General features: G+C 37.1%; 1 non-coding gene across 1 annotated transcript; it reads left to right on the top strand.

Annotated features, from left to right (window-relative positions):
* The first annotated feature begins 1,331 nt into the window (after nt 1–1,331).
* Nucleotides 1,332–1,438, top strand: LOC141709398 (small nucleolar RNA R71). Its single transcript, XR_012569976.1, has one exon. It is a non-coding gene; the product is annotated as a small nucleolar RNA R71 (small nucleolar RNA).
* Nucleotides 1,439–19,908: the final 18,470 nt, after the last annotated feature.

The raw sequence follows: 19,908 nt of genomic DNA on the forward strand, positions 1-19,908 counted from the left end.
GAACGATCAGCTAATTGTAGAGACATGTATGTGGGTTTTGGATCAGGCAAATCCAACTTTTTAAAGATCGACAACGACATCAGATTGATGCTTGCTCCCAAATCAAAAAGGCACTTGTCAAAAGTCAACTTGCCAATGGTGCAAGGAATGGTGAAGCTACCTGGATCTTTAAGCTTTGGAGGTAACTTTTACTGCAGAACAGCGCTGCATTCTTCCGTGAGAGCAACGGTCTCAAGGTCATCCAGTTTCACCTTCCTTGAAAGAATATTCTTCATAAACTTCGCATAACTAGAAATTTGCTCCAGAGCCTCAACGAAAGGTATATTGATGTGAAGTTTCTTGAACACCTCCAGAAACTTACCGAACTGTCTATCCAGCTTTTGTTGCTGTAATCTCTTAGGAAAAGATGGTGGAGGATAGAGTCGTTTCTCCCCTGTATTACCCTCAGGCAGAGTGTGTTCAACAGTAGTCTTCCTTGGTTCCACCGCTTTCTCCTTTTGCTTAACTTCTTCATCTCTAATTTCAGCTTCTCCTTCTTTTGGCTTTTCAGCATCAGCAACTTTCCCAGACCTTAAGGTAATAGCCTTGACTTGCTCTTTAGCTTCCTTCCTGCCTGGTACTTCCGTGTCACTAGGGAGTGTTCCAGGTTGATGATTGAGCACTGCATTGGCTATTTGACCGATTTGATTTTCCAAGGTCTTGATAGAAACCTCCTAACTCTTGCATAACAGCTTAAGTTCCTCAAAATCAGCACTAGTAGGTGCAGCTGCACTTCCCTGTTGAGGGTATGATTGCCTTTGAGCATACTGCTGTGGTTGCTGGAATCCAGGTGGATTAAACTGTTTACTCACACCTTGCAGATATGGTGGCTGAATAGCATTCTGATTATTACCCCAGCTGAAATTTGGATGATTTTTGTTATTAGGATGATAAGTAGCTGGCACAGGCTGTTGTTGTCGCTGATAATTATTCACATACTGAATAGGTTCGTTGATAAGAGAACACTGATCCGTAGCATGAGAACCTGCACAAAGCTCACCAACCATAGCTATTTGATTGACTCCATATGTAGCTAGAGAATCAACCTTCATCGACAGCGCTTGGAGCTGCGCTGCAATAGCGGTGGCTGCATCGACTTTCAGAATACCTGCTTCCCAGGCATCATCCTCTGAGTTGGGTTTTGATGCTCATTTGCAGCCATAGTCTCGATAAGATTATAAGCCTCAGTATAGCTTTTAGCCCATAAGGCGCCTCCAGCTGCTGCATCGAGCATGGGCCTAGATTGGGCCCCCAAACCATTATAGAAACCAGTGATCACCATCCAATCGGGCATTCCATGATGTGGACACTTCCTCAACATTTCCTTGTAGCGTTCCCAAGCTTCGCACATAGATTCTGAAGGTTGCTGTGCAAACTGAGTAAGAGCACTCCTCATAGCAGCAGCCTTTGCCATCAGATAAAACTTCACCAGAAACTTTTGCGCAAGATCTTGCCAAGTAGTGATGGACCCAGCTGGTTCATAATGTAACCAGTCCTTAGCTTTGTCCCTCAGTGAGAATGGGAAAAGCCTCAGCTTGATAGCCTCATCAGTCACGCCATTATACTTAAAAGTGCTGCAGATCTCGACAAAATTCCTTATGTGCATGTTGGGGTCTTCAGTTACAGCTCCTCCAAAAGAAACAGAATTCTGCACCATCTGAATAATGCCCGGCTTGATTTCAAAGGTGTTAGCTTGAATAGCCGGATGAAGAATGCTTGACTGAATGTCATCTATTTTTGGCCGAGAAAAGTCCATAAGAGCTAGATCAGTCTGAACAATACGATCACCCATGATTACTGGTTCTTTCTGCTCAGTTCCTGAATCCGAATCTTCAAAATCTATCTTCTCCGGAATATCAAGAACTTCGTCTGTCTCCTCAGCTGTATCTAAAGTCCTCTTGCGAGTACGAGAACGAGTTTGCATAAACGCTCGCTTAAGTACCTGAAACACAACCAGAAACAATAAGTAACAACTACGTCCTAATCACTGAGTCCTAATGACTAATGATGGTAAGTACATAAACTAAACAAATACGTCGAGTCCCCGGCAGCGGCGCCAAAAACTTGTTAGGGCAAAAACACGCGCTAATATTCACGCAAGTATACGCGTTTGCAAGTAATATAGAATACTTTCTAGTTCGTTCCCACAGAGACTCAGACTAATTATTGTTTAATTAAACTCATGCACCAATGTATGATTACTTCTCAATGTTAAGACACTAACACTTAGAATTGTTGACTAAATATTAACTACAATTAATTACTTAGTTTATCACTTAAATAACACTTCAATTAACAATATTAAAACACTCATGAGATCACAACTTCATTACTACTTCCTTCAATAGTTATTGTTATTACCTTTAGCATGTGACAATGATGATATTAATCGAATAACACGAAACTGATAAAAGCCAACTTTCATTGTACTAATACCATTCTACCAAGCATCCACAATTAAGATAGAAGTTGAATAGTCATCAATTATGTTGAGTTCCTATGTCTGCAGAAATTGACAACACAACGATTTAAGCACAAGTTATTCCTTTTGATTACACAGGGCAAATAAAACTGTTAGAGTTACCCACTAATCATGCACATCATACATGAACCTATGCTAGCATGGCAAGTTCTAAATCTCAAGATCCACCGTCGCTTCACCAGAGATTAACACCCTATCTTATATGTTCGTGACGCACATAAGACGAATATGCACAACCAATACTGGATATCATACAATCATCACACACTAAAGTATTAAATAATTAACTAAAGAATTCCATAGTAAATCCGTTGCGACCCCATGATCACGATTAGCCCATAATAGCACTTATCGTCATCATGGGTTCATATGAAATCATGATAAACAAACACAAGAAAATAATAACTAGACTAATTATATTAAATCAGAGTACGTCACAAGAGTAAATAGGTTCAAAGTAAGAAAACTAGCATCCAACGTTACAACGAAATAAGAATCACAAGAAAATATGCTTCCTCTTCGTTGCTGTGTGCTAAAACGGTCTTCATCCTTATCTCCTTCGCTCCTTGCTTAATACCACGAAATGGTGAACATATGCCAAGGCTTATTCTTGATGATTACTCCTCCGAAATGCAACTAATACCCTGAAATTACTAGTCCCATAAAACTCAGATTACATAGAAGTTGGAAGCCAAACAGAAGTAGAAGTCTAAAAATAATTATTTAATTGCCCGACCCTGTGCGGCCGCTCAGCATAGCTGAGCAGGCGTTCAGCTTTCTGCGCGGCCGCTCAGCATAGCTGAGCGGGCGCTCAGGACCCTACTGGATTTTTCCTGAATTTGCTCCGTTTCTTCGCCGTAATCTGCCCCTTTCGTTCCTCTCGCAATGGTGAACATATGCGCGCTCAGCTTTCTGCGCGGCCGCTCAGCATAGCTGAGCGGGCGCTCAGGACCCTACTGGATTTTTCCTGAATTTGCTCCATTTCTTCGCCGTAATCTGCCCCTTTCGTTCCTCTCGTAATGGTGAACATATGCCAAGGCTTATTCTTGATGATTACTCCTCCGAAATGCAACTAATACCCTGAAATGCATAAACACTAGAAAAACGCATCAAATACACAAAATACTTGATTTCAAGGCACCAATTTAAGCCATTTTAAGATGTTCTAAGTGGTATAAAATGCCACTTATCAGCAACTCAAGAAGAATGTTTGTACATCAGCTTTCTTTCTAGAGAAGAACCAAAGAAGGTAGAAGAAGCTTTGTTGGATCCCGATTGGATCTTAGCTATGCAGGAGGAGCTAAACCAATTTGAGAGGAATAAGGTATGGAAGCTGGTGCCCAAGCCTAAAGGAAAGAATCCAATTGACACCAAATGGGTATTCAGAAACAAGATGGATGAAAATGGCATAGTAGTCAGGAACAAAGCTAGATTGGTTGCTAAGGGATATTGTCAACAAGAATGAATAGATTTTGATGAAACATTTGCTCCTGTTGCAAGACTTGAAGCCATCAGAATCTTCTTAGCCTATGCAGCCCATGCCAATTTGAAGGTCTATCAAATGGATGTCAAAAGTGCCTTTCTGAATGGAGACTTGAAGGAGGAAGTCTATGTTAGCCAGCCTCCTGGTTTGAAGATCCAAATTTTCCAGAATATGTCTACTATCTTTTGAAAGCACTTCATGAACTGAAGCAAGCACCTAGAACCTGGTATGACACTTTATCAAAGTTCCTTTTGGAAAATCACTTCACAAGAAAACTTTATTCCTTAGAAATATTAAAGGCGCTAGTATACTTGTTCAAATTTATGTAGATGACATTATTTTTGGCTCTATAGATGAAAAACTTTGCAAAAAGTTTGCCAAATTGATGCAGAGTAAGTATGAAATGAGTATGATGGGAGAACTAACTTACTTTCTTGGTTTGCAAGTTAAGAAAGTTAGTGATGGAATATTCATTAGTCAAACTAAATACATTTATGATTTTTTAAAGAAGTTTGATCTAATGGATTGCACATCTGCAAAAACTCACATGGCCACTGTAACTAAGCTTGAATTAAACACTACTGAAAAGTTTGTGGACATTTCAAGTTATAGGGGCATGGTTGGCTCACTTCTGTACTTAACAGCTAGTAGGCCAGATATAATGTTTGCTACATGTTTGTGTGCTAGATTTCAAGCTGATCCTAGAGAATCTCACTTAGTAGCTATTAAGAGAATTTTCAGATATCTCAAGGAAACACCAAAACTTGGCATTTGGTACCCTAGAGATTCTGGTTTTGATGTAACTGGTTATTCAGATACAGATTATGCATGTTGTAGAATTGATAAAAAAAATACAACAGGAACCTATCAATTTCTAGGAAATAAGCTTGTGACTTAGTTTAGTAAAAAGCAAAATTCTGTTTCTACCTCTACAGCTGAAGCTGAATATATTATTGCTGGAAGTTGCTGTGCACAGATTCTGTGGATGAAAAATCAATTGCTAGACTATGGTCTGCAAGTTGAGAGGATTCCTATTTTATGTGATAACACAAGTGCAATTGCCATCACTGAAAATCCAGTACAACATTCAAGGACAAAGCACATAGACATCAAGTACCACTTCATAAGGGAACATGTAATGAATGGTACTGTGGAACTACATTTTGTTCCAAGTGAAAAGCAGCTTGCAGATATTTTTACCAAGCCACTGGATGAATCCACCTTCTCAAGGTTGGTAAGTGAGTTAGGTATGCTTAACTATTCTTAAATCTCTTCAAATAATTTGCAGGTTATTATGCAACCAGAAATTTAATTGATTTTTCAGTCTAAGAGGGAATTTTAGCTAAGTCAAAATTTACATCTCGACGGATGATCTTTATCCATCGAGTTTGATCATCCGTCGGAATATTGCTTGTAAATAAAAAATCAATTATTTTTCTGGAATATTTTATAATTCGACGGATAACAGTTTATCCTCATCCGTCGAATTGTCTTAATCTTAGCCGTTAATTTCCTGAACATTATCCATCGAGTATACTTACAGTTTGTAAGCATAATACGACGGATAATTGATGGAATTTTTACAGTTTATTTTTAAACGGCTATTTTAGGCAATTTTCATTGGTTACTTTATTTTACTTTATTAATTTTTGACAGTTATTTTTGAGATAGTATACAATCTTATTTCATTTCCATTGCTTTTCTTTTATCATTCTCAAATTATCTGCTCTAAATTCTCTCTTTCTCAAAAGTAATTAGCATCTCTATCTCTGCAATTTCCACTCACTAACAATGGCACCTGTAGTCAAGATCATGTCACAAACTGGATACATCTATGAGAAGAACAACTTCACGGCTCTAGTCAATCAGGGGATTCAACATTCAAGTGACTACCACAAAATGATGGATTTTGTGAAGAACTGCAAACCCAGCTATGCAATGCTAGAATCACCCACCATCTTCTGTGAGGCTGTTGAAGAGATATGGAATACTGCTTCATACAACTCGACAGATAAGACCATCACACTTACCATTAAAGGTAAGGAATTCTGTATTGATAGTGATGTTATCAAAGCATATTTCAAGATTCCTGATAATACTGTGACCTCGCCACACACAGATACTGATATAGTTAATATGCTTAATTCTATGAACTATGCTCTCTCTACTTCTAAGTTAAGTGACATTAGGAGATTGAGTCTTAGGAAGGAATGAAGTTTCATGTGTGATGTAGTGACCAAGGTCTTTTCTGGTAAAATCAGTAATTTTAATTTTGTCAATATTTCTAAGCTTAACATGCTAGTTACAGATAAGTTCTTTAATTTCAGTGATCTTGTTTTGTTTGAGTTGGGATTTAAATTAGGAGAGTTAAATAAGAGGGGCAAAAATGTTTATTATGCTAGATTTTTCATGATGTTAGCTAACCACCTCTCTGAGGAAATTGTACTTGAGAACCCAAACAATAAATTAGATTGTTGGGTTCAAGAGAGAAGAATTATTGCAGATTTAAACAGGGCAAATCATCATAGAGAAGTGCCACTCTTCCATTTCCCTGTAATGGAAGCATCTCAGGTAAGTGAGGTAAGTTCATATGTCCCTACTATTCCAACCTCACAAATTTTTTTAAATACTAGTGTAGCAATGGCAACTGTGTCAATGACCCAACAGTTGCCTACCCAAGCTACTAAATCATCAAAAATTTCAAAATCCAAATCAAAGAAAACCCCTCTGGTATCTCCCAAAAGATGCCAGTTGTAAAATCTACCAAAACCAAAGAGGGGAGTGTGAAGGTGGGTAAGGTAGGTGAGGGACAGGGTGAACATAAAAGAAACCCTAAGAATAAGGATGGAGAGTTGAGTGGTTCCCAGCCTAGCCACACTGCAGTTTCCCAACAAACTGCAGTGATTAATAAGGATAAAAGCTCATTTCTAGTTGCATCCTCCCAAAAGGATGTGGCTATTGAACAAAGCTCTCAGCCAAGAGGGTAAGGGACACTAGCTCACCCCAAACTTATGCCAGAAAGAAGAAATCCAAAACCTTTGGGGATGCACAGGGTTCACACACTGTGCAAACTGGTGCTAAAGATACAGTCACTGCACCTTCACAAATTCAGCTTGATGTGGCTCCAATAAATGTGGAGTCACAACCAAAATCATTAGTTATAGAAGCACCTCAAACACCAAATTCTCCCACAAACTCTCTGGATGTGGACATGATCAACACATCAATTCCTGATTCCCCTTCTTTAACTTTGTTGGGGAAGCCAAAATCTATTACAAGTGAGCATCATCTTTTGGATGATTTGTTGGCTCACTTGCCAATTCTTTCAGGAACTGTTGAAACATCTGTGCCCAAAATCTCATCAATCAGCACAGAGTCCACAATAGTTTCAATTCCAAGTTCATTCATTTCTACTATCTCGATGGATATTGCTCATCCGTCAAGTAGTGATTGTATCCCGACGGATAAGCTTAACAGCATTTATCCGTCAGATAGTCAAACTGCTAACCCGATGGATATTCCTCATCAGTCGGGTGTTTCTGCACAACTTCAAATTTCATATATTATCTCTAGCGCAGAAGACGTAGTGGTAGTATAATCACTCTTAGGATTGAGGGAAGAGAGTGTTATGAGTGAGAGTTTGGGTTGCTCCCAGGAAAAAGGAGAGCAAAAGAGTGAAAATATGCAATCCATTCCTTCAGAATTGGCAAAAGAGAGTGAGAGGAGTCCCACCTTAGATGGTGAAGGTGAGGGTGTGAGGGTGGGAAGCCAGGGTGAGACCCTGATGCAACAAAAGAGAGAACGAGAAAGAAATGCAGGTACAGGAGCTATAAGGATGGATGTCATTGCTAGTAAGTTAATGAATGTCCAGGATGCAGACATGGAGGGACTATTTCAGCAATCTCAAGCTGTTATAGATTCCACCTCCCTTGATGATGAGGCCTTTACTCACCCTGTTCCAGCTTATCAACTTCTAGCTGAACAGGGCAATGACAATGCAGAAAGGATGCTCAATTTGGTGCATACCACTCAGTCAATGCTAAGAGCTAAGGATGGCATCACAGCTTTGCCCTCTACAGCTGATGATGTTGATTATGAGACTGGTGGTTCAACAGATTTCTTTGGAGATGAAGGTGGAGATAGTGGAGAAGAGCCATTGGACATAGGGGAGAAGTAGGTACCAGTTCAAGATCAGGCATGCCATCATGGGAATTTTTAAAACATTGTGATGAACACTACTTCAAGACAACCCTGATCCAACTCATAAATCAGACAAATTATGCTCTTCAAACAACTACAAATGCCAACACCAAGAAGTTCCTTCAAGCACATCTTGCTTCTCTGCAACTACAACAGATTCAAGGCTTCCAACATGCTAGAGATGTCAACACCATCAAGGGTGATATTGATGAGATGAAAAAGGCTATTTCTGACAAGATGGACTCCAAGCTTCCAGAAGTTACAATGCTTGACATCAACAGACAACTCAGGAAAAATTCTGATCTTGCCACAAAGATAGATGCCTTAGATACAAGAATGTCAGCTATGAAAGCATCTCTAACAGCCATTCATCTTCATCAAGCTCAACAAACAGACTTTCTTTAGAAACTGGTGGCTGCACAAACCTCCTCCTCTACTCAACTTGATGATAACAAAAAGGGGGAGAAAGGACCAAGTGAGGGGGAGAAGCTTCAAATTCAAATCAGTAAAGTAATTATGCCTGCAATTGCTTTCACCAAGCCTCCAGTAACAGATAGTATTGATCTGATCAATGCAGCAACAGCCAATTTAAGAGAAGCTGAAAAGGAGCAGTTGAAGCCAATCAACTGGGAGAAAATTAATGAGGACATACAAAAGAAGTTTGGGCTAGTAAAGGAGCCAGTAAAGTCAGCCATTCAAAGGCTGGAAAGAGGATAGCCATCCTGCATCAAATCTCCAAAGGCTGAAATTATTCTGAAGCCAAGGGTGAACTATCCAAAATTATTATTAAAGAACCCTTTGGATACAGTATATGAGACACCTATGCCTGATGAGAAGAAGCTTCTGTCAAGATCAATTGCCTTCTACAAGGATCCAGCTGATTCAGCCTTAAAAAGGAGAATTGCTAAAGTTTTCAGGAATGGGAAAGAAATTTGTGTGGTGGTTGGAAATCCTCAATTTGCTCAAGCAAAGAGAGAAGAAAAGTCAAGATTGAAGCAGGAAAAGAAGCAAGCTATTCTAAATACCAAAAAGTCTAAGCAAAAGAAAGAGCAAGCTGCTATCTTGGCCAAGCTACAAGCTATGAAATCAACACAACAGATTCCTGCTCAGCCATCTGAAATCACTAAATCTCAAGATCCAAAGAAGCAAGTTGAATCACAATAGAAGAAATCTCATATATACAAGGAATTGGCCAAAAGAACCAAAAGGAAATTGAACTTTGTTGGTAAGGAATTGGAGGATCAGTTTCCCAAGGAATCCACTCCAACTACAACTCAAGCATTAAAACCCTCTATGGTATTTGAAGACATCAAGATGGTGGATCCTTACAGGAACATTCATGTTGAACCTATTGTGCCTAAGGATGAACCAATAGACTGGGAGAGCCTACCAATTCCTGACTTCAATCTGCCAATCCTTAACAAGCCAAAGAGAACAAAGTTAAGAGCAGTCAAGAAAGTGAAGTTGTCACCTCTCAAATCCAAATCTTTAGTCAAAGCTCAATCTAAAGTCAACAAGGGAGATTACATGTACTTGTGTGAGATCAAGGAATTCTCTGATCTAAATCTCTATCTAGATGAACTAGAAGAAGTGAGAGGAATTGATGAATACAGAAATCTACCTGAAAGGTTAGTTTTCAAGTACAAGGGAATTGCCACTTCACAGGATCCTTCAAGAAAGCCAAGCTGTACTGATAAAGGTTTATTCATCTTTCAAGAAGAACTTTGGGTTTAATGTAACTGCAAGAAGACTGGTTCTAAAGAAGATTGAAGAACTGAGGAGTATTAGAGCTAAAGATGAACTCCCAAAGACTCTAACTATTCCTTACACAGGGAGTAGACTGCATCTAAGGCCCTATTGGCTGATGGAATTCATGGATGATAAAGGAGTTAGAAGATTCTTCAGATTAGAAGACCAATTGAGCATCTCTAGCAGTGAGACTCTTTTGGAAATGCAAGAAATGCTAAATCTCACAGAATCTGATGAACTGAAATTCCACAGACAGCTCCAAAAGCAGATAGAAGAAAATAACAGAAAGTTTGGAAAGAGATCCAGACCTTCAAGAAACTAGATAAATCTGCTCAGGCTAGAGGAGCACCTTGAAAATGACTGTGAGCTAAACTTTGTACATTTTGTTAAATGATGCACTTTATAGTTTTATCTACTTATTTTCAAAGTTGTATTTTTAGGGTGTTTTGTTATCATCAAGTTTCGCTTAATTTATGGCTACAATTCCAGTAGACATAAATTGGGGGAGATTGTTGTGTATATGTTGTGTACTTGATGATTTCATTAATAAAATACCTTGGTAGATTTTACTTAGTGAAAAATGTAGCACTCAACGGATAAGGATTATAGTCCCGACGGATAACTCAATATAGTCCCGACGGATGATGTTTTATTATCCATCGAGTGAGTAGCTTAGGTAACAATAAGTCTGTAGCACATTTCTGCATACACATTATTTAGATTCTGTAGTAGTACTCAAGTCATGTTGACTTTAACTACATATGCAGAATAGGTTGATTAATTGTACATAAATGATGTCTTGTAATTCTGCATAAATGAAATGAAGTCAAGTGCCAGATTGCTACCCGACGGATAAACAACAATGTCATTCAACGAATGATCAACAAGACAACCCGACGGATGATCATGAACCCGACGGATAAAGAATTCAAACATCTATTGACAGTGACAATACAGTCACATGCGTCGAGTGTATGCAAATGGAATATTGAAGCCTATTTAACTGGGTTTTATAGAACAAAGAAGCATTGCCATTTCCATGCTATTATGAAGATATTCAAAGATGTTGGAATAGAGTAATGAAGTAGCATAATATTAGACTTGATAGTTTTGTTTTATTATCTTGTCTTATTGCTTTGTAATCTTGGTGATATATAAACCAAGAAGTAACAAATAGAACAATTAACTAAGCAACCAAGAGAGAAACATTTGTAAGCTGTATTCTTAGCATTTCTCTACAATCTTAGTTGTTGATAATTTGTAAGCAGCTGTGAGCTAATTGCTACGAAGAGTTCTCTTGATATATTATATATCTCTGGTGGATACATTCAAATCCACCAGGAAGTTTTTAAAGACTTGTGTTTTAAATTACTTGTGTTTTGATTCATTACAAGTTATTATTCCGCACTCTGCAAATCAATTCACATTGATATATATATTTAAGTTAGAATAATTTTATTTGTGAAAAAGTTTCAAAAATTCCATTCAACCCCCCTTCTGTAATTCTTGTTGCATTGTTAAGGGACTAACACATATAATCATTATTTCTAGTATAACATACAGTTTAGAAATCAATTAGAGAATATAACTTGACTAGTACATGTATATTGTAATATATTTTATATTGTTTAATCATATATACTATATAGTTTCATTTTATGTATATGACCATGCTTTTGTAATTATACTTCTTCTTAATAAGGAATTTTACCTCAGAAGCTGCTTGTTTTTTTAATATTTGATCTGAAAATTAGGTAGGAAATAGGTTATCCTACGAATATGGAGAAAGATTGGATTTGGAAAGAGAGGGATTCATTGGTGTATGAATTCGGGGTTAAAAGTTTTTGATTTACGCCTGATATGGATAGAAAATGTATCATAAAGACACATTAATTACACTTGGGCTTCTTGTCTGAAGTCCAGTACATACCTGTCTGGTCTAAGCTCGTAGCAGACTCAAGACGACCCATGTAGTCAAGACCCACCAGTAGAGGTCTTCAAGGTCCACGAACACAAGGTGTTCACAGACTAGGCCCAATACGGCTGGAAGAGCAGAGACATGTGTCCTAAACGGAATCAAAGTCCTACACATAAGATTCTGGAGTTCTTTCCCTTATAGGACTCCTAATCACCATCTAAGTTGAAGACTTGTCCACCAAGTCTCCCAACACAAGTCTAACCCTAGACTCACCTCTATATAAAGGGCACTACCCCTCAACCTAGAACTACGTTTTTGGTTTGATCCTCTACTATACAGAGATACATAGGCATCTTGCAAGGACCGATAGTCCCGAACGCGAGAGTAGCCATTAAAGCTTGAAGTTCAAAAACCCTAGTATTAATTACTAACGCACTCTAATTTTTATTTCACAATATTTGGCACCATCTGTGTGAAGACTACAACAACTATGGTGAACACACGGAGCAGAAACAATAGTGGAACATACACTCCTGTCCCATTGTGAACAATCGCATCAGTGGTAGAAGTATCACCGCACTCAATCTATGCCTCCACCCAAGGAGGAACCCTGGTAGGGGCAACTGATGCTCAGCCACAAGGGACCCCAAATATCGGTATGAAAAAAATATAAAAGGAATCTCAGATTTATTCAAACTGACCAGATAAAGATGACTCTTAGCTTGAATACAAACTTCACACTTATAATCCGACTCATCAACTTTGGTAAATAAACTAGTAAATAAATACTTCATATATATAAATGGTGTATGACCCAAACGGTTATGCCATGACCATATTTGCCTCTCCTTAACTCACCCAAAATATATATTATTTGCTCGACCATGGCTAAAATCATCCATGTAATACAACCCTTCCCTTTTAGTATCAAGATCAATAATCTCCTTCGTGAGAATATCCCGAAATAAACAAAAAATGGGATACATTAGAGCATAATAATTCAATTCCTCTGTTACTTGTCCAATTGACAATAATTTATTGTAGGTAATAAAAAAGATGGATAGAGAGAAGTTGTTGCAGCTCTAGTTACTGGATATGTTACTCCATTCTCATTAACAATGCATTTTCTCTTCGGTTTAGTGGGGATGTTAAGATCAGAAGTATCAAATGTCATGTGGTCAGTTGCGCCAGAGTCGATAATCCAGCCATCATGATACATGTTTGTTGAAGAAGAAAAAACATAACCCTAGTTACCTAAATCATTTTCACCACTAGGAATAGATGATTCTTGTTGTGACACAAGAGATAGCACTACTAGAAAAAGTAGAATATACATCGTCTCTTAGATATCCATTGCTTTTGGCAACAATGTAAAAGGTGTTTCCTATATCGATTTTAACCAACCGATATCTTTTGATAATATACACATCGGTGTTTTAGCCCAACCGATGTTATAGGCCTGTTTTAAAAAATTTAATCAGCGCGCCTTCCCTGTTTTCCCCCTTAGTTAAATAATTCGTTCCCTATTAATATTCCCCCTTGTTTTTTTGCCTTAGCAAAATTCTCCTCTCTTTTCACACAGATCTTCCCCCTCTTTTCAACAAAATTGAAAATAATTAAAAATTAAAATAAAAAACATAAAACATAATATACTCTTTAAATTAAAACATAAAACATTATCCAAAAACTCTCTTATCTCATATCTCACTCTAGTCGACTGTGCTCTCTCTATGTGGAATGCTCTCTCTCTCTCTCTCTCTCTCTCTCTCTCTCTCTCTCTCTCTCTCTCCCTCTCTCTCTCGCTCTCCCTCTCCCTCTCTCTCTCTCTCTCTCTCTCTCTCTCCACCCCCTCTGTGTGTGTGTGCGCGCGCTGACTGCTCTCTCTATCTCTCTGTTCTCTTATTGAAGTTTAAAGGGTCATCGAAGGTTGTTCAAGTCGGAGGATAAATTTACCTCGGAGTTTAAAGGGTCGTCGGAGTTTAAGTTGGAGTTTAAAGCTAAGTCTGAGTTTAAAGCTAAGTTGGAGGTTAAAGCTTGAATTCGGTAATGTTAGATATTGAGTGCCTCTTGCATAACAGGTAAGTTTTAAACCCTAATTTGAAACCCTAATTTTTTTATTTTTAATTAGATGAATGATTGTTCTTAATGCATGTTACATTGAGCATGTTAATATAAGTTATGTAATTTTTCATATTTTTAATTATTTTCAGTAGTGTTCTAAATTGGGTAATTTTTCAATTTTTTTAATTGTTTTAATTGGGTAATTGGGTAATTGATATTATTTTTAATTGTTACATTAAAACTAATATGTAGATGCATGAATAGTAGTTACAGTCGTTAGTGCTGTTCATTTCTAATTAGCATGCATAAAAGTGAAAATAAATAAATATTACTTATTAAGATTCTATATATTCAGGGATTCTAGCTAGAGATGTTGAGATGCACATAATTGGTCTTTCGATAAACATTATATAAAATTACTCAGACTCTTGTTAGAGCTGCCATCTTGTGAAATTTAATGCTCTTGCTTTAAAGTTGTTGTCACCAAACAATTGCTTAACCTTGTTCTTGATTTCACCTTTACTAATGATGCCATTTTCATTTTTTTCACATGCAATGAGTAATATGATGTTTGTTGCTCTAAATTGGGTAATTTTTCAATATTTTAATTATTTTTAATTGGGTAATTGTGTTTATGTTATATAGTCGTTGTGCTCGCTTAATTAGATTAGTTCTCCCCGATTTTTTATTTATATTTATATGTTGTTGTAATTCATAACTGTTGTGGCTGTAAAAATTATAATTAAAGTAGTTGTTCCGTTTTCCGTAATATATATATATATATATATATATATATTTAACAGAGAACGAGATGTAGACATAGGGAGGAGAGGTTGTATCTCTTACTCCATTTATTCGCTTAATATTAAACATAAGTGCATCCGTATATATATAAATACTCATTGTATGTGTACTGTAATTATCGCTAATGAGTACTAACATATAATCATTATTTCTAGTATAACATACAGTTTAGAAATCAATTAGAGAATATAACCTGACTAGTACATGTATATTGTAATATATTTTATATTGTTTAATCATATATACTATATAGTTGCATTTTATGTATATGACCATGATTTTGTAATTGTACGTTGCTTGTTTTTTTTAATATTTGATCTGAAAATTAGGTAGGAAATAGGTTATCCTACAAATATGGAGAAAGATTGGATTTCGAAAGAGAGGGATTCATTGGTGTATGAATTCGGGGTTGAAAAGTTTTTGATTTACGCCTGATATGGATAGAAAATGTATCATAAAGACACATTAATTACACTTGGGCTTCTTGTCTGAAGTCCTGTACATACCTGTCTGGTCTAAGCTCGTAGCAGACTCAAGACGACCCATGTAGTCAAGACTGTAATAACCCCAATTTTTGGAATTTTTGAAACACGGATGAATAGTAACTTTTGCTGATGATGCTGATTAAGGAAAATTATCAGACCACGCTATATAGGAGTACTGTTATGGAAATTCTAAGATCGTATTAGTATTCCATAAAGTAAATAAGTGTATGTAAAGATCGTCAGAATCCAAATCCGAACACTTTGATTTTTCCCGAAAATCCACCAGATACCGAAAGAATTGAGTATAAGGTAACATGATAAAAGGATTTAAATTCAAGGATTTTTAGAGAGGATCATAAAAGGAATATAAAATATTGAGAAAGGTTTAGGGGAACCTAAGTAATAAGATCCCAGGTATGATCCCTCAAACGATAAACGAAAACAAAAGATAAGCGAACCGTATAACAGATCAGCGGTCATTAGCCAAGTAATTAAGGGATTAATTAAAAAGGTAGTGGATGATGATGTCATCACATGACACAAGCTTGCTTGTATAAGCATGACAAAGGAGTTTTGTTTGTTGGGTGATTTTGGGCCATACAAAATTAACCATGGTAAAAAGGTTAAAACAAATTTCAAGACAAAAAGAAGAATCAACCAAGCAAATAACATAAATCAAAAAGAGAAGAGTTGACTTTGCAAGAAGAAGCTCTCGGCCAAAATAAACACAGCAACTTCAAACTGCCATATCTCCTTCAATACTCACTCAAATGTTGTGTTCTATAGCTCGTTGGAAAGGTATTGAGATGGCTACAACCCATGTTCACAGGTCTCGTCCAAATAAGTATGGTAAGACCCTCATTTTTACAGTTCTTTAAATCGGACTTTTAGAAACTTCAAAGCCTAACATTGTGTTCTTGATTTCTTTGGAAAGATCAAGCTTGTAGGAGGATTTCTAAGGCTTCCTAGCAACTTAACACCTCCCAAGGAAGGTATAAACATCAAACCCTAGCCTTTACTTTATTTGTTAGTAAGTTTAATTGTCGGTTTTGTGAAATGAGAAGCATAGATTTTGATTATTAGTAGTTTGGTTTGATTTGGAAGTGTTTTGGTAATTAAAGCTTGATTATAGTTCATAGGTCTTGATTGTGGTTGTTTGAGTTGAAACTATTAGGTCACACACACACTGTAGAGGGGGTGAATACAGTGTATATTACACTCAAATCGAACTTTAAGAACTTAAGTAACAGAAAACAAACTTTATTGAAACAATAAACTCTGTTACAATATGGAACTGTTACCTCTCAGTGACGAACAAATATCACGAGAGCTGCTAGGGTTACAATGAATAATCTTCTCTAATAATGATAACACTTATAGTGTAAACCCTATGTCTGTGTTTATATACTACACAGTTACAAGATAATCGCTAATTGATATGGAATATAATTCTGCTTCCTAAAATATATCAATCAGATATCTTTTCTTCCAAGTATTCCATTCTTTACAGAATTCCTTCTTCATGCATATCTCTTCTTATGTTTATCTTGATCTTCTTTCCTTTAATCAGCTACTGTCCTTATCTGATTATCCTTCAGTACTTAAGTTCTGATATTTATCTTCTGATGATTATCTCCTGATAACATAAGTACTGATATCCTTAAGTCCTGACTTCCAGTATAAGTACTGATCAACAGTTAAGTACTGATTTATCCTGTTCAGGTAAGATCTGAAAGCTAAACATAAAACATATTAGCCATGACATTATCAAATATATCTAACAATCTCCCCCAACTTGTAAATTAACATAATATACAAGTTTAACAGATATTTGATGATGTCAAAAACATTAAGTACAAATGCATGAGAATTAGACTAGATAACTACAACTTATAGTCCTTAAAGCTTTTACCAATTTCAACTTCTGATAACAACTTCAGTCTGTATAAATATCAGTATTTAAGCAGTTGTAGATCTTCGACTTGGCTTCATCATTTTCTGATCTCTCTGATGTCAGGAGTTGTTCTGAGATAGTTCTTCAATAAACATTTCTCAGCATATCTTAGTTCATCAATCATTCTCCTTTTGACATCTTTAAGCTCTGCAGTATCTTCACCAGTTTGAAAAATTGCAGCTCTGAGATCATTGATCTTTGCTTTTCTCAACTCCTGATCTAGTCTTATGACATAAGCTTTGTCAGACTCCAGATTGAATTCAAGTCCCTTAATACCAAGATATGTTCTGATCTGTGCAGTATTAGGCTTCATATCAACAATATCACCATTGTGATCTCTGTACTTTGGAACATATATGCTGTCAGACTTAACAGATTAAAGCCTTTTCTGTCTCTGAATCTGTTCTTTTAAGTAGTTTGCAGCAGTCTCTGTTATTCTGTCATCCACTTGAAGTAAGAAAAATACATGCTCCAATTCTTCAAAATACTTCAATGGAATGGCATTTTGTCTTATATGATAAACCCTACCATCTGTCATGAAATACAACATGATGTATTCTTTCAAGTAGGTATGGTAAACCATCTGTACAGATTCCAGTTGATTCAATCTCTCAGGAGTTGCTCCAATACCTGGTTCACTCAAGGAAGTTGGATCATTGGTAGTGTTGTGTACTCTTCTTTCATCAGCACTTCCCAATCCAGTTTTATCTCTAGCTTCCTTTCCAGTAACTACTCTTGCTTCAAAACCACTTGCAGTAGTCTTCAAAGATTGAGTCTGTTTTGCTTTAGTGAATCCTAGTAGGAGTGTCTTTGATCTATTTTCTGATATCAAGTTAACTTGAGCTCTGTCAGAGGTTACTTGCTTCTTTTGAATATCAGAACTTACAATTTTTTGACTCTGAACAACTTGAGCCATGTCAGAGGTTGTTTTAAGAACTTTTCTTGAAGTCAGAGCAAGATCATCCTTTTCATCAGTAATTTCTTCTTCCTCAGGAGGTACATAAACCTTGATAGGTTCACCAACCTTTTCTTTACCCTTGGATCTTGGATCTATATGTGGTTGTGATCTAGCCAACGTTGCTTCAGTATGTGTCCTTTCTTTGATCACAATGCCTTTGAGTTTTGGAAGTGAATTTTTACCAGAAGCTTCAGATTTAGATGTGACTTTCTCTGATTTAAGTCTAGCTTCTTCTTCCTTTAAACTTTCCAAGTCCATTCCTGGATTTTCTTGAAGAAATAACTGTCTTGACATTTCCTCATCAAGATCTAGAAGTTCATCAGAACTTATCCTTTTACCAGCAGCAGAACTTATTCTTTTCCCAGTATCAGAACTTGTCCTGTGACTAGCTTGTCTTGATGTAAACCTTCTACCTTGACTATGACCGCTACCCATTCCAGAGTATCCTTGATCATCATTTCCATCATCCTTTCCTTGCAGTGTCTTGTTAGTGTTGCATTTGGACTTAATTACCTTCTCCCCCTTTTTGGCATCAGCAGGTAGTAAAAGAGAGATAAGTAATTCCACTGAGGATTGGATTTCAGTAAGTTGCGATTGCTGAGAAACTTGATTTGTCAGAATTTCATCAATCTGAGCTTGTTGTTTCTCTTGAGTTTTTTCAATATAAGCAATCCTGTCAATGGTAGGTTGAAAGAACTTTTTCTTATCAATTTTCCAAACTTGTTCTTGTTTGATAAAGTTCTCCTGAATCTTGTGTAGCTCTGCATGAGTAGTTGAATGAAGACCTTGTAGATGTTTAGTACTCAATGCAGTGACTCTAAGCTGGGTTTTTAAATCATCAGAATTTAACATTTCATCAGTTTTAGTCAAGTGCTCAGCAAGATGTATTGCAGTTGGAACACATGAAACTGAGTTCCATTCCTTAATCCACTCCTGACCTGCAGGAGTTTCACTCCAAGGTACTGGTGCATCCCCGGTAACAAACTTCTTTACCAGTTCAGACTTAGGAAGAGTCTGTTGAGGAGTATGTCCTGAAGGACCTGCTTCATCAGCATCTACAGTTGGAGCAGCATCACCAGTATCTCCAGCATTTGCAGCATCAAAACTTAAAGAATCAGTATCTTCTGATAAGACAACAGTGTGAGTAGCAATGGAGGCTTCAACATCCTCTAATTGCGGATCTGATACTAAGTTCTGATCAACAGCCATATCCTGATGCTCACCTAAAGTCTGATCATCAGCATCTTGATGCAGAGAAGGTGTTGTTGATAACTCTGGAGTTTGAACAGCATCAGTAACAGGTGTTGTGGAAGGATTATTTGCTGTTGGAGCTTCTAAGAGAAATACTTCAGACACAACCAAGTGTTGAACATCAATATCAGCACTTGTGCCTGGATCAACAAGAGACACAGATGGTGAGTTAGCCTTGTCAGATACAGTTTCCTGAGATGGAGTTGATGGAGAAGAAGTGACTGGAGCAAATTCCTTGTCTTGTGAGATCAGAGATTCCTGATCCCTTTCCTTAGCTGCTTCCTCTTCATCTTTGTGCCCTCCGTTTCTTGTACTTCCTTGTTGATTTGGATTCCTTGGGAGTGTCAGGAACTGTCATTCGTCTAAGCCTCTTGAGAAGCCTAGAACCCCCAATTTCAGAATCCTTCTGAGAAATCTCTTTCTCAGCTTCAGATACAACAGGTTCTCTAGCAGGAACTCTAGCAGGAACCGGTTCCTCAGAATCAGATTCATCGCTCAATGCAATCCTCCTTCTCTTTTGAGAT

The sequence above is a fragment of the Apium graveolens genome, chromosome 2 (assembly GCF_009905375.1).
Source record: "Apium graveolens cultivar Ventura chromosome 2, ASM990537v1, whole genome shotgun sequence".
Lineage (NCBI taxonomy): Eukaryota > Viridiplantae > Streptophyta > Magnoliopsida > Apiales > Apiaceae > Apium > Apium graveolens.